This window comes from Lactuca virosa, chromosome 3 (genome assembly GCF_052849685.1).
Source record: "Lactuca virosa cultivar CGN04683 chromosome 3, Lactuca_virosa_CGN04683_v6, whole genome shotgun sequence".
In the NCBI taxonomy this organism is placed as follows: Eukaryota; Viridiplantae; Streptophyta; class Magnoliopsida; order Asterales; family Asteraceae; genus Lactuca; species Lactuca virosa.
The window spans coordinates 166487417-166499496 of NC_136428.1; positions in this window are offsets into that span (position 1 = coordinate 166487417).

Genomic DNA, 12080 nt, shown 5'->3' on the forward strand with positions numbered 1-12080 from the left:
AGTCGAACCGAAGACAGTTAATGATGCACTTGATCATTCTGATTGGGTACAAGCAATGCAAGATGAACTCCATGAGTTCAAACGAAATCGAGTTTGGAGGTTGATTCCCAAACCAAAGGATGCTTCAGTGGTTGGCTTGAAATGGGTCTTTAGGAATAAATTGGACAAAGAGGGGAACGTCATTCGCAACAAGGCTCGGTTAGTGGTGAAAGGATATTGCCAAGAGGAAGGGATATATTATGAGGACACCTTCGCTCCAGTAGCAAGGTTGAAATCAGTTAGAATTTTTCTGGCATATGCTGCTCATAAAAACTTCGAAGTCTTCCAAATGGATGTGAAGTGTGCTTTCTTGAATGGAGAACTAGAAGAAATGGTGTATGTTGAGCAACCACCTGGGTTCGTGAACGAGAAATTCCCTGATCATTGCTATGTGCTGGATAAAGCTGTATATGGTTTGAAGCAAGCACCGAGGGCCTGGTATGAAACTTTAACTCGCTTTCTGAAAATGTCGAAATTTAAGCAAGGTTCGGTTGACCCAACCTTCTTCCGAAAGAAAGAAGGCGAACATCTAATGATAGTTCACATTTATGTCGATGATATCATCTTCGACTCCACGAATCCTAGCTTAACGGTTGAATTCAGGAAGTTGATGGAGACTAAATTTGAAATGAGCGCAATGGGTCCGATTAATTTTTTCCTTGGTTTGAATATTAGACAGGGACCAGAACGTATCTTTATCAACCAGGAGGCCTACAGAAACAACTTGTTGGCAAAGTTTGGTATGATGGGAGATTCGAAAGTGAAGGTTCCTATGGCATTTGGCACTAAGTTAACACCTTCTCTGGAAAAACCTGTTGTTGACATAACACTATATCATCAAATGATTGGTTCCCTTATGTTTCTAACAGCTAGTAGACCGGACATTATGTTTTCTGTTTGTTATTGTGCCAGGTTTCAAGCAAATCCAAGAGAACCTCACATGGTGGCAGTGAAAAATATTTTCCGTTACCTGAACCGAACCTCGTCTCTCGGTCTTTGGTACCCTGCTAGATCTGGATTCTTTATTCAAGCTTTTTCTGACGCAGATCTTGGAGGATGTGGTCTGGACCGAAAGAGCACAACTGGTGGATGCCAATTCCTTGACGGTAAACTTGTTAGCTGGCAGTCCAAGAAGCAAACCTGTGTGTCACTTTCCACAGCCGAAGCTGAGTACATAGCTGCAGCATCCTATACCTCTCAAGTAATATGGATACAAAGCCAACTAAGAGACTATGGGCTAAGTATGAAGAAGATTCCTCTCTATTGTGACTCAGAAAGTGCGATAAGAATATGTCACAATCCAGTGCAACACTCAAAGACTAAGCATATTGCACTTAGATATCATTTCATCAAGGACCATGTAGAAGATGGGAACGTGGAAGTACATTTCATTCGGTCCACTGAACAACTGGCTGACATATTCACTAAAGCCTTACCGGAAGCAAGCTTCAATAAAATATTACAAGGTTTGGGAATGATGGAAGCAGAGTCGGTACCGAATCCTCAAATCTCTCTCTAAAAATTAGACAAGCGAAATAGGGCGAACGCTCGGTCTATTTCGGTTCCGGATTTTTCGGGAACCGAAATGAACCGAACGTTCGGTCTATTTCGGCTCCATAATTTTTGGAAACCGAAATGAACCGAACGCTCGGTCTATTTCGGCTCCGGAATTTTAAGGAACCGAAATGAACCGAACGCTCGGCTTATTTCGCTTCATTCTTTTAAGATTTGGTTTCGGTTGTACACTTTGTTTATTCATTTAAGTGTTTTTCTTACTCTATTTTATTTTTTTTAAAGAGTGTTTTGTGTAAATTTATTTTTTGGTTTTTAGAAAACTTCAAAAATTCAAAAACACTTTCTCTTTCTGTTTTTATTATTTTTCAGAAAATCTCAAAATTCCAAAAATATTTTTCTAAACGTTTTTTTTGTTTTTTTTGGTTTGTTTGTTTGTTTTTGTTTATGTGGTGTGTTTGTTTGCTTGTTCTCTTAATTAGGTTCCAAGTATATCAGTGCAACCGAATTTGGAGCTAAGGCAGGTATGATTCTTTTCATCTGAACTAGTTAAGAGTCCTTAGAAGCATGCTGATGCATGTCGACCGAAGCCTCTAAGACTAAGAGCAAGGCCTTAATGATTCGATCTATACCTATCGTTTCTTCCCAATCAGGCTGTTAAAAACAACTCAAGTCCAGAGCTATCTTACTCTTCTCAAATGAGTTAAGAGTTTTCTGCTTTGTCATGTTTATATAGCAGAGGTACTTTCGATTCCTTAACCACCCTCCTTACATTCTCCATCAACTTTCGGTTCACCACGGTAACCCTTGAGACTCTCGGTCTTTACCACTGAGGTTTATGGTTGCATAAAATCTGTGTTTGTGATCTTAGATACGTACACCACGTGCTGAGTGAAACCCACCATCCAACACCAACAATGAATTGACGGTGAATCATTATATTCAAGATCTTACTGGTTACCTAATGAAATCTCATTTTTTTCGTGGTCTTTTATGAAATTGTCTAACACCAAGGCTTTTCTTCCCAAAAAGATTCAGTTTGTTTTTGTTTTTGAGATTTCTATCACATCTTTAGTCACAGCAAATTACATCCAACCTACTTGTTCAACAGACCACATCGGTCTCACAAGTACTTCTTCCAACGTTCGGTCTTATGTTAAGAATCGACGTTCGGTTGAAGATAAGCTACCCTTACCCTATAAATTAAAAGAAGCCTTTCGATGTTTCTCTACAAGAACTCGATCGTATTTTCTCGGGAAACCAAGCAAGCACTTCAAGTCTCTCTTGACTTTGAAGGAAGCGATTCTTGCCCGGAATCATCTGCTTTATGTCTTCTAACAGACATCACTCACATCTTATACACATTTTGCTTTATTTCTTTATCTTTTGTCACACTATTGCACGAAAACTCTTTATGATTTTCCAACATTCTGGTTGCTGTTGGTTCGTTTACATTTTGGAGCAACAGGGGTTATCCTAATTTTTGGAGCGAAGCTGAATTTCAAACGACGAATTGAGGATAAGGTTTTGAGCGCGTGAATTTGAACGGTTCCTATACCCACGCGTGCTAACGTATACCTGGGAGAAACCAACCTGTCACATCGCGCTTTTTCAGGCGACGTTTCAGTGACCTCATCACTATCATGACGATTCTTTCTCTCTCCTGGCAACGGTATATAAAGGGTTTCTAATTACATTTGTCTCTTTTACCAACAACAAATTCTCTCAATATACAAGGCGATTTGCAACTGTTCATCTTCTTCATTAACTCAACAATGGCGACTTCTTCATCTTCTCACAATCAAACTGCTTCGTCCACATTGCTCTCGATCAAGCCAAACCAGAACATGATCATTCAACTCAACCCTTTTCTGTACGATTCATACATGTTACAAGTGGTTGAATGCTTGAAGTATTCTCCTCTAGTTCTTTCCCTAACACAGGTGGAATCAGTCCCAATGTCCCTCCTATCGCAGGTCTACACTACTGCTTCATATGACAAGAACAAGGAGAGGATTTACTTCCAAATCTTCTCTCACAAGGCTTCGATTTCAAAAGGGAGATTTTGTTCACTATTACAACTTGTTGTGGATTCGTCTGTGATCTCACCTGACTTTATCACCACTACTCAACTATTCTCGATGCTCTACGAGATGGTCTACACTGATGTTCTTACCACCGTCACAAAGGTTAAGAAATCGTGTTTGCCGCCCCAATGGAATGGCTTGCTTACTCTTCTCATCAAGAGTTTGGCAATCTGCTCAACCGAAGGTCACAGTTAGAACCGAGCCGAAGGGTAATGAAGCTTTGGGTTCTGGTAATAAAGAGAAAAAGAAGGGAATTGATGATGACAGTGATGAAGAAGAAGGAGAGACAATTGCTGAGGTCCAAAAAAGAAAGAAAAGGGACGTAGAATTGGATGAAACCTTAAGGGTTGTGAAGGAGGCTGAGGAAAGGGAAAGGATGAACAAGGAAGAACAAGATGCCTTAAACTACAAAAAAGCCTTGTTTCCTCTCTGGACAAGAGAAACACTCATCAAGGAGGCAATAGAGTTTCCAAGCGTCTACTGGCTGGAACCTGCCGCTTCTTTTGATTGTGATAATTCAAAGGATTCACAGTTCGATATGCCGATAACATGGAAGGCATTCACATTTCATTGTTTTGATTCGACTGTTGAAGTTCCTTTCCCTCATCCTAAAGTTGATCGTGAGTTTATCGACTTCTATCTGAAGTTTGGTCAACCTCAGTACTTGACGTGGAGTGCACAGAAGATTGTTACTACCAAGGTACTAAACCTTCGCCTGCCGGGAAGTTCATAAATGTTAGTTTCAAAATCACTTGAGGATCAGCAAACTCGGTTTCGGTTATTTCCTTGGCAGATCTTCCAAATTTGAATCCTCATGATTGGATTCTGTTGTTTAACATTCTGCTCACCAATCCGAAAGAATATGAGCCGATACTGGATCATTTTAAGAGGATGTTCGCCTATTACGTCCATGAGGTTGCTGCTATGGATCAGGAGATAGCAAAAGTGATGAATAAGAAACCGACTGTCAAGCCAACAGCGAAACCAGGAGATGTGAATAAAATGAGGATGGGCCAAATTGACTCTACACATCTAACTGTATTGTTCACAAAAGGCGAAGCCAATCGTTTTCTGTTCGCTCTTGTTGACAAACATCTATTCTCAACAGACTGCTTAGAGCACATTATCAGTATCATCCATCGGTGCAAGCAGAATTCTGATGCAGACAAGAAGAACTTCACGGACATGCTTCGGTGGTACATTACTTTTTGTCATCATCTATTGGCCATCATACCGAAGGTGTTCAATACAATCAAGAAGTCTTCTATAGCTCAACCTAAGTGAGCTTTCGGCTCCATTGGCGCAAAGGGGGAGATTGTTGGGTATTATTGTGTTGCGTCATGGGCTTGTTTTGTATATCCGGATTGGGCATGTCCATCCGTGATTATCTAGTAGGGTTTAACTATAAATAGTGAATGCATATATGCATTACATACGTTCTTGATTATCATTGATTATTGTTTTGTAACCCTAAGCACCTCTACAGTCGAAGTTCTTAATCGAGATCTTCTGAGGTGTTAAAGTTTTAATCATATGACATCTTTAAAGCTATTCTTGTGTTAATAATTACGTCCTTAATTGTTTGCATGCTTAGAATCTATCGATCCTACTAGAACTTTGTTCTAACAGCATTTAAAATCATTTAAAAGATAAGTTAAGGGGTATGAACTCACCTGCAGTGAGTAGTTCGGATGAAAGAGTGGTATAGGATGCTAAGTGTCAAGTGAAGACTTGAGCACACACACGGATCCTATTTAGCATATAATAACACATATATGTATATAATTAGTGTTTAAACAACTAATTATTCAAGGAAAGACACCCTAGGACATAGGAAACACTTAGATTCAAGTGCTAGAAGTACAAAGGGTTGCATCTAAGGGGTTTAAGGCCACACCATGGTGTTTACGGCCATGTGTTCACGGCTACAAGAGTATACGGCCATGTGTTCACGACCTCATGAGTTTACGGTCGTAAACTCATGATGATTTGCACCAAAAGGTGCTTTAAGGTCTTACAAACCACAAGGAAGTGTTCTAGACTCAAGACCAAGCCTTAGGAAGGATTTATGGTTCATATGCACCTCTAACTAGGGTATCCGGCCAAGGGAGATGCTCTTGGCCGTAAACACCTCTTGTTCTTGGGAAAAAGGACGTTTTCAAGGTGTTTAACATGTGTTTTAACTAGATATCGAGTATAGGGAAGTAATACTTACGATATAGAAGCTAAAAAGGTTGATTTTGGACCAAAACACTAGTGTGTGTTCTTGGTGTTCTTGAAGATCTAACCCAAAAGATGATGTTAATGGATGGAATCAATGGGTTATGCTAGATAAGAAGATGTATCAACAAATCAAGGGATGAAACACTTACATTTTTGAAGAACAAAATGAAGATCCAATGATACTTGAGAGAGAAATCGGTTTTCTAGACTTGAAATGGTGAAGAATGAGGAAGTAATGGAGGAATATCGTACCTATGACATGAGTTTACGGTCACCATGAGTTTAGGACCGTAAACTCACATGGTGTGGCCGTAAACTCCACATGATGAAGTTTAAGGCTTGTTTGGTAGGTTACAACTTCAACAGACACTTCCTATCACACATTCCTTTGATGTACTAGGCTCAAAATGCTCAAACAGACTCTAAATAGTGCTAAAAGTTAGCAGAAAACAAGTCTGACTTTGATTGAGTTGAATAGCTGTACAAAATCGAAATTTCGGGTTGTCACATCATCTCCCCGTTAGAGAGAATTTTGTCCCGAAATTAGAGTTTAAGCAAATAAGTAGTTACAGCTAACTAAGCGAAAAGATGAGGATATTTCAGTTTCATTTGATCCTCTCGCTCCCAAGTGAATTCAGGTCCTCGCTTGGCATTCCAGCGAACCATCACTATCGGGATACGGCTTTGCTTCGTTTGCTTGACCTCTCGGTCCAAGATCTCTACAGGTTCTTGCACGAAGTTGAGGCTCTCGTTGATCTCGATCTCGTCGAGTGGGATTACAAGAGTCTCGTCGGACAGACACTTTTTCAAGTTTGAGACGTGGAAAGTAGAATGTATGCTACTAAGTTCGCAAGGTAGTTTGAGTTTGTAAGCTATAGGGCCGATTCTAGCGAGAATCTCGAAAGGCCCTACGTATCTTGGATTTAGCTTTTCATGCTTTCCGAAGCGTATCAAGCCCTTCTAGGGTGAGACCTTCAATAGAACACGGTCCCCCACCTGGAATTCCAACGGTTTCCTGCTCTTGTCTGCGTAGCTTTTCTGTCGGTCTCTAGAGGCTTTCAATCGTTCATGAATCTGAACGATCTTCTCTGTCGTTTCCCAAATGATTTCCGGACCTGTGAGAGTGCTGTCAGAAACTCATCCTTTAGTTAACTGCGTGTCGTCCACCTCAGCCCAACACAGAGGGGATCTGCACTTGCGGCCATAGAGGGATTCAAATGGAGCAGCCTTTATGCTCGTGTGATAACTATTGTTGTAGGAAAACTCGACAAGGGGTAAGTGATTTTCCCATGCCTTCCCAAAGTCTATCACGTAGGCTCGCAACATATCTTCCAAAGTCTGAATAGTCCTCTCACTTTGTCTGTCGGTTTGTGGATGTTAGGCTGTACTCATGTCCAGCCTAGTTCCTAGGGAACTTTGTAGCGAATGCCAGAACCTTCAAGTGAATCTACTATATCTATCAGAGATAATGGATATGGGAACACCATGCAGTCGTACAATCTCCCTGATGTATGTTCTGGTTAGTTTCTCCATCTTGTCAGTCTCTTTGATAGGCAGGAAGTGTGTGGACTTTGTTAACCTGTCTACGATCATCCATATGGTATCGAGACCACCCGTTTTCTTGGGCAATTTGGTTATGAACTCCATCGTGATCTGCTCCCACTTCCATTCAAGTATCTCCGGTTGCTGAAGTAAACCTGATGGTTTCTGGTATTCGACCTTAACCTTAGCGCAAGTAAGGCATCTACTCATGAAGGTAGCAATCTCTGCTTTCATATTAGGCCACCAGTATAACTTCTTAAAATCTAGATACATCTTATCCGAACCTGGGTGGACGGAATATTGAGTGTTGTGAGCTTCGGTCATGACCAAGTCTCTGAAACCACCGTGTTTTGGTGTCCAGATCCGATCCATGAGATATAAGGCTCCGCCACCCTTGACCACCAAGTTCTTATCCATCCCTCTTAGGGATTCACCCGCCACATTTTCAGGTTTCAAAGCTTCGAGCTGAGCTTCCTTAATTTGTGTGGAAAAGTGTGAATGGATAGTCATAGTCAATGATTTGACTCTACAACCAGAGTATTCTTTCCGACTTAGGGCGTCAGCTACTACGTTGGCCTTGCCGGGATGATAACGAATTTCACATTCCTAATCACTGAGTAGCTCGACCCACCGTCGTTGTCTCATGTTGAGCTCCTTCTGGTCAAATATGTGTTGTAGGCTTTTGTGGTCTGTAAAGATAGTGCTTTTCGTACCATACAGGTAGTGTCTGCAGATCTTCAGAGCAAACACTATTGCTCCTAACTCAAGATCATGTGTAGTGTAGTTGACCTTGTGTATCTTCAGCTGTCTTGAGGCGTAGGCGATGACCTTACCTCATTGCATCAGAACACAGTCGAGCCCTTGATTGGACGCATAGCAATAGACCACGAAGTCTTCTATCCCTTCTGGGAGGGACAGTATCGGTGAGGTGCATAAGGCTCGCTTTAGCGTTTGAAACGCTTTCTCTTGCTTCTCGTCCAAGTCAAAGGCCATGCTCTTCTCGTTCAGTGTTGTAAGAGGTTTCGCAATCCGAGAGAAGTTCTGAATGAACCTGCGATAGTAGCCAGCGAGGCCTAGAAATTGTCGAAATTTTGTAGGCGTCTTCGGTGCTGACCAGTTCTCAATGACTTTCATTTTGGAAGGGTCCACGTGGATTCCCTCTTCGCTAACCACATGCCCTAAGAATTCGACTCTTCGGATCCAAAATTCACACTTCGAGAACTTCGCATAAAGCTTCTCTGATCGCAGTGTTTCTAAGACCTGTCACAGATGTTGACTATGCTCCTCCTTACTACGAGAGTAGATAAGTATCTCATCGATGAAGACGATGACAAACTGATCCAAGTAAGGACGGCAAACCCGATTCATTAAATCCATGAATATTGCGGGCGCATTAGTCAATCCGAACGGCATCACTACAAACTCGTAGTGTCCATAACGAGTTCAGAAGGCTGTCTTCGGAACATCCTCCCCAAGCACTCGTAATTGGTGATACCCGAACCTTAGGTCTATCTTTGAAAAGAAGTTCGCCCCTTGGAGTTGGTCAAACATATCGTCAATACGAGGCAGAGGGTAACGATTTTTTACGGTTAGTTTGTTAAGTTCTCTATAGTCGATGCACATACGGAACGATCCGTCTTTCTTCTTGACGAACAAGACCGGTGCTCCCCAGGGTGAGAAGCTTGGTCTAATAAAGCCCTTGCTGAGCAGTTCGTTAAGTTGACTGGATAGTTCCTGCATCTCGGCTGGTGCTAGATGATAGGGCGATTTGGCTACGGGGGTAGCCCCTGGAACTAAGTCGATTCTGAACTCGAATTGACGTTGTGGAGGTAATCCTGGGAGTTCTTCTGGAAAGATGTCGGGAAAATCGCGTACTACTGGAATGTTCTTTATGTCTGTGGAATCTTGGCTCACATCGACAACATGAGCAAGGAATGCGCGGAATTCCTTTCGCAAGAATTTATGGGCTTGAATGCTTGAGATGATACGAAGGTTCATGCCGGGTTTGTCGCCGTAGATAACTAGAGTTTCAATAGATGGCAAATTAAGGCGAACAGCCTTTTCATAACACATGATGTTGGCACGATGAGAACTCAACCAATCCATGCCGATTATGATGTCGAAACTTTTAATTGAGACCGGCATGAGGTCGATTGGAAATGAATGGCTATCTAGTGTTAGTGTACAACCTATGTATATGCAGCTAGTGCTCTCTGTCTTCCCATTAGCCATTTCTACAGTGAACGGTTCTCTAAGTGCATGCGATTTATGCTTAAGCAGATGAGCAAATTTCATGTTCACGAAACTCCTCTCCGCTCCACTATCAAACACTATGCATGCATATGAGTTATCGAGGAGAAACGTACCAGTGACCACTGTAGGGTCGGCAACCGCTTCCTCGTGGCCTATAGCCAAAACTCTTCCCACTCCGCCGGCATTCCCTTCCTTCGGGAAGTTCCTTTTGTAGTGGCCCGCCTCGCCACATCCGTAGCAAGTCTGGCCCACACCAGCGCCGGGGACTTGGGTGATTGGCCTTGCCGGAGCCTTGCAGAAACGGGCAGTGTGCCCCTTTCTGTTGCAGTTAGAGCACTGCATTTCCCGGCAGTGTCCATTGTGATGGAAGTTGCATTTATTGCACTTCGGCAAGTTTCCCGCGTACTGCTTTACCGGTGCAGCAGCGGCAGGTGCTATCGCAGCATGAATAGCTACGACCTGCTGCTTTTTGGTAGCTTTCTACTTCTTCTTGTCATCCCAGAATTTCCGCTTGTTGTCAGCGGCTTTGGAGGGTTTTGAGATGGCTCGGGTTGTTGTTGACGGGGTTCGCACCCCATGGTCAATGAGGCTTTGTGCCAATCGCTTGGCACTATCGAAGGTAGTGGGGTTGGAAGCTAGGACGTTCCCCGGAAATGGAGGCACCAGCCCCCAGATATACCTTTCCACCTTCTTTGCTTCAGAAGGGACCATTCCCGGACATAGCGCTACCAGATCGCTGAACCTGGCAGTGTAGGAGACTATGTCGGAGCCCTTCATGGTTAGGCTCCAGAGCTCCTGCTCTAACTTCTGAACATCGCCCCTCAGGCAGTATTCCTCGATCATAAGCTCCTTAAGAGCTTCCCAGCCGATGGCATTTGCCACTATAAGATATAGCGACTTGACATGGCTGTTCCACCACGTTAGAGCTCGGTCCGCGAAGGTGCAAGCGGCAAATTTTACCTTGCTCCCTTCCGGACAGGAGCAGATCTCAAAGATCGACTCCTTCTTCTCGAACCATTGCGAGAGGGCAATGATTCCGCCAGTTCCATTGAAGGCCCTGGGTTTGCATCTGGTGAAGTCTTTATATGAGCACTCCCTAGAGCGCACTGGAGCTTCGGCAACAGAGGGAGGCACATTAGTTCCACTCCCGCTAGTGCCGGTAGTGGTGAATTGTGCTAGAGCTGCTGTAACAGCCGCATTCACAGCAGCCTGGATAGCTGCTGGGTTGTATTGAGGAGGAGGAGGTGTTTGATTCTGAGCAATGCGCCTCGTTACTCGGCGTGGAGGCATCTTGTAGCTATAAGATCACAGAGATGAAGATATTGGTAAGAATTCAGTAGTGAGTATGATACGAGTGACTCATGAACTAACTCCCCATAGTCCAACAACACAAATGAGAGTATGATTGAATAGAAATCTAGTACTAGAAAGATGTAAGCATTTGGATATTAATTTCCACGAGATTAGATATCTGTCAATAATACTGGTATTACAGATGCAATAAGTTTGGGAAAAATGACCTAAGAGTAGGTCTTACATCATACCAAGATGAGAAAATTTTGACAGAATAAAGACCTATCGACCGAAAGTTCAAGGTCTTATCATAGACAGGAAACTAAAACTAGAGTTTTTACATAGACCTAAGTTATATCCAAAAGAAAAGAGATGAGAAGAGTATCCCCTACTGACGACGGGAACCCCTTGGGCGAACCCTTAAATCATCCATCAAACGTTCCATTTCCAGAAGGCGTCGCTCGTACACTCGCTGGCACACGCGATGCTCTATGACCTCAGCCCTAGTCTCAGCTAGCACTTGAAGTAGAGACTCACGGTCCCTTTCAGCCCTCTCAATAGTATCTTCCGACTAACGAATGCGGACAGTGTTCACCCCTGTATTGGCGTCAAGTTCCGCAATTCTTTGGAGGGCTGTCCTTCCCTGAATTTCGTTACGAGCAACCCTGCAGACCAGGATAGGCAGGACCCTGTCCGCTGAGCCTCCTTCGCTCACGTTGTATAAACTTCGGTCTCCATTGAACGGGATGGGTTGGCCCTGTTCCTGACTCCAGGTCTCCAGACTCTCCACCCACAGAGACGTCAGGCCTTGAAAAGCCGGACCTAGGTTTGGATTTGGGTTTTGAGCCACCAGAGTTAGGTCATTGACTTCTGGCTCGGAGTCAGAATCCTCCGGGAAGTTCTCAGCAAAGTTATCGTCCAATGGAATCGCAGGTTCTTCTACCGGCTCGACATCGAGCCATCCTCCGTTATTTTGGTTGGGGAAGTACGGGTCTCCGGGGATATGGAATCCAGCCATGTTATATGCACGAGAATAGGGATAAAAGAAATAATTAATAGACGTACTAATTAAGATAATTATAAGATGATCCTTACCAGTTACTCCAATACTTGCGTAGTGCATACCAGTCA